The following is a 3,924-nucleotide window of genomic DNA, read 5'->3' as shown; positions in this document are numbered from 1 at the left end:
TGATTTAATGAGCCATTCACGGTTTCGCCTTGTTTCGGCATGTACTTAGACATGCATGGCTTAATCTTTGAGACAAGCATATGACTACTGGCAGGATCAACCAGGTAATCTTTTCGTGGTGGGTCGCCCAAAACCCTACCAACGCGCGGACGCGGGGCCACCGTCAGGCGCCTCTTACGAACCGCAAACACACACAACGCTTAGGAATTACTTCCAAATCCAAGAAGAAATGAAGCACGTTCGAGCGCGCAGCCGGAATATCCCCGACCGAGGTCGGTACCGACGCGGCAAGAAGCGCCTAAATTTCTTTCTCGTCGTAGCAACAGAAAGTCGTACGCCAAAAAAATCATTGACGACGCCTTCGCAGCGTTGCCGAGCTTTCAGGTCCAGTGAGGACGCACCCCGGCCTTCGGTCAGAACGCACTCGTCATTTCACACCGTTCGGTTAGCGCGGACGCTCCGAAACACCCTCCTCTCGCATTCGTTTTCAAGACACAGGTGCACCCGAGAACCGACCCCAACGGCAGACGCCAGAGATCGCAGGTACCTTGCTGTAACGACCATGCGGCGGAGGCAGCGGCCGAGACGGCGACGAAAGGCGTCGGCGACGTCGTCAGACGCCGCTCGCACCAATCGAACGCTCGACAGACCCCACCTCCACATAATAGCACCGATAAGTATAAAGAAGATCCTTCAAGAGCATTCTGTACATAGTTTGTGGTTATCAGTTTCGGTGACTGACTGACTGACTTACTGACTTACTGTCTCTCACTCTATTCAGTATCATTTATTTGTCCTTCTTTCTTTATTTTTTTCCCCTCTCTCTCTCCTTATATATATATATGTATGTATGTATGTTTGTGTGTATATATATATATATAAATGTTCTTTTTTTCCTCTGTGCCCCTATATATACATACATACGTACATACATCCTACCCCTATAAAAAAAATTATTTCTCGCTTTTTATTAAAAACGTGCTGACCCCTGCTTGACTGATTACTTCTTTTCGACTTTCAGTTCATGTTAACATGGTCAACAGAAAGTTTATCGACTTTGTTATTACAAAGTAAACCAATATTTACACGGGGCGTTTCATGCGTTTTGAATTGTGTCAGAGCCGAACAATGAGCGCTATAGTAAGTGAGATTGTCACTGCTTTTAATCCGAATGCTCGCGGTATCGCGCGTGTTTACGGCAGGCTTCATAATAGGCAATTTTCTTTCTTTACACTACTCTTCTTTGCTCACTTCATTGTTTCTACCATTGGTTTCGTTTGGAAGGCCCCGCCACTTAGTTTCCGACAAAGTCCTCTCAAGGAACGAAGTGAGAAGCACGGGATTAACAAAAGAAAAAGATGCGTGTTTTCTAGCGGTTACCCGTGTCGCTTTGCGACACGGGCTTTCTGGCGCTTTCAACTGGGCGAGAGCCGAACAATTTACCCTACTGCACTTGCGACGGGCAGCGCTTTCAAACGGAATACTGGAAATCTCGCTTACTTTTCTGGCAAGTTTGATAGGAGACAAATATTATTCTTTTCACGCGAATTGTTCGCTCTATTTCTAATCTCTCTCTTCCGTGTCCTTGGCATGGAACGCCCGCTTCGTCTCCCACAAAGTACTTCCGAGGAATCAAGTGCAAAACACGCGACTTTAAAATGTGCGTGTTTTCTAGCGGTTACCCGTGTCGCGAGGCGACACGGGCTTTCTGGCGCTTTCAACTGGGCGAGAGCCGAACACTGTACACTACTGCACTTGCGACGGGCAGCGCTTTCAAACGGAATACTGGAAATCTCGCTTACTTTTGTGGCAAGTTTGATAGGAGACAAATATTATTCTTTTCACGCGAATTGTTCACTCTATTTCTAATCTCTCTCTTCCGTGTCCTTGGCATGGAACGCCCGCTTCGTCTCCCACAAAGTACTTCCGAGGAATCAAGTGCAAAACACGCCACTTTAAAATGTGCGTGTTTTCTAGCGGTTACCCGTGTCGCGAGGTGACACGGGCTTTCTGGCGCTTTCAACTGGGCGAGAGCCGAACACTGTACACTACTGCACTTGCGACGGGCAGCGCTTTCAAACGGAATACTGGAAATCTCGCTTACTTTTGTGGCAAGTTTGATAGGAGACAAATATTATTCTTTTCACGCGAATAGTTCGCTCTATTTCTAATCTCTCTCTTCCGTGTCCTTGGCATGGAACGCCCGCTTCGTCTCCCACAAAGTACTTCCGAGGAATCAAGTGCGAAACACGCGACTTTAAAATGTGCGTGTTTTCTAGCGGTTACCCGTGTCGCGAGGCGACACGGGCTTTCTGGCGCTTTCAACTGGGCGAGAGCCGAACACTGTACACTACTGCACTTGCGACGGGCAGCGCTTTCAAACGGAATACTGGAAATCTCGCTTACTTTTGTGGCAAGTTCGATAGGAGACAAATATTATTCTTTTCACGCGAATTGTTCGCTCTATTTCTAATCTCTCTCTTCCGTGTCCTTGGCATGGAACGCCCGCTTCGTCTCCCACAAAGTACTTCCGAGGAATCAAGTGCAAATCACGCGACTTTAAAATGTGCGTGTTTTCTAGCGGTTACCCGTGTCGCGAGGCGACACGGGCTTTCTGGCGCTTTCAACTGGGCGAGAGCCGAACACTGTACACTACTGCACTTGCCATGGACAACGCTTTCAAACGGAATACTGGAGATGTCGCGTGCTTTACTGCCAAGCTCAATAAGAGACGAATTTCTTTCTTTTCACGGGAATTATTTCCTCTATTTCTAATCTCGCTCTTTCGTTTCATTGGGAAGGAACGCGCGCTTAGTTAGCCGCAAAGCAGTCTGAATTAAGCACGTCCAAAGTACAGAATTTTACAATATATAGTGTTTTTACCGGTTGACCGCGTCAGAAAGCGTACCTTTCCGACGAGGTCTGTGTCGCTTTGACGTGAGCGGGAGCAACGCGATTTGGGCTAGTGCACGCGAGATTGGCAGCGCTTCCAATTCCAGTACTGTAGATATTGCGTGCATTTTTTACACGCTTGAGAATGTGGGATTTTCTTTCTTGTGACGTGACCCGTTTGTCAAATTGTGTCTCGCTTTTTGGTATCGTTTAAGAAGCCCGTCCGCTTACAATCCTAAAAAAGAAAAAAAAGAAATTAGTAAAGAAAGACGCCCATACTTTTTTGTTGCTCTTTCTTTTATTATCTGCGCAGGATTTTAATTTGTGTAAGTTTTGTTTACCGTGCCGACTACGTAGGCGTTCGTACATGCCCGTCCTCGCGCCTCGAATTGTGTGCGAGCGAAATCAATCTCCCCAAGCTAGCTACAGAAATTGCTCGAAAATCGAACGTGAGGAAAGCCAGAGATACGTGGTTTTCACAGGTCGTGCAAGATTAATCCATAAAGTGCGATATTGGTGTATATATATATATATATATATATATATATATATATACATACATACATACACATACATGATTTCTGCGACAAATAGGAAGACAAAAAGACCATGTTCAAGCATAATATAGGAACATTGACACTTTGCACACACAAGGGAGGTCAAATGGCAGGTTTTTCTTCCTTGTGCAGGAAACTTTATTGCAATGTCAGAAGGGAAGTTCCACTCTAGAATTGTGCGCTCAATAAAGGAGGAAAGGAAATGCACTTGAAAACCTTCACAGTTCAAGTAAGAAAACATTTCGAAACGACAGTTTGTTTTCTTGCAGGGAGGAGAAGAGGGGAGAGAGGGAGGGAGGGAGGGAGGGAGGGAGGGAGGGAAGGAAGGAAGGAAGGAAGGGGGGGTGCCATGCACGGTGAAGACCAGAGTGTCGAACCGAAAACCGAAGCGAACGAAAAACCGGAACCGAGGAGTTAGTTTCAGCCGAACCGAAACTGACCCGCCAACTTGGAACTGTACGGAAGAAAATATAAC

General features: G+C 46.5%; 1 non-coding gene across 1 annotated transcript in view; it reads right to left on the bottom strand.

Annotated features, from left to right (window-relative positions):
* Positions 1 to 107, bottom strand: part of LOC120845653 — a 1,816-nt gene extending 1,709 nt beyond the window's left edge. The window contains exon 1 of the ribosomal RNA XR_005716855.2: positions 1 to 107. This exon is cut by the window's left edge and continues 1,709 nt beyond it. This is a non-coding gene — a ribosomal RNA (small subunit ribosomal RNA).
* Positions 108 to 3,924: the final 3,817 nt, after the last annotated feature.

The sequence above is a fragment of the Ixodes scapularis genome, unplaced genomic scaffold (genome assembly GCF_016920785.2).
Source record: "Ixodes scapularis isolate PalLabHiFi unplaced genomic scaffold, ASM1692078v2 ptg001158l_1___fragment_3__unscaffolded, whole genome shotgun sequence".
Taxonomy (NCBI): domain Eukaryota; kingdom Metazoa; phylum Arthropoda; class Arachnida; order Ixodida; family Ixodidae; genus Ixodes; species Ixodes scapularis.
Note: the sequence above shows the minus strand (reverse complement) of the source record. Positions and strands in the feature narration are given on the sequence as shown.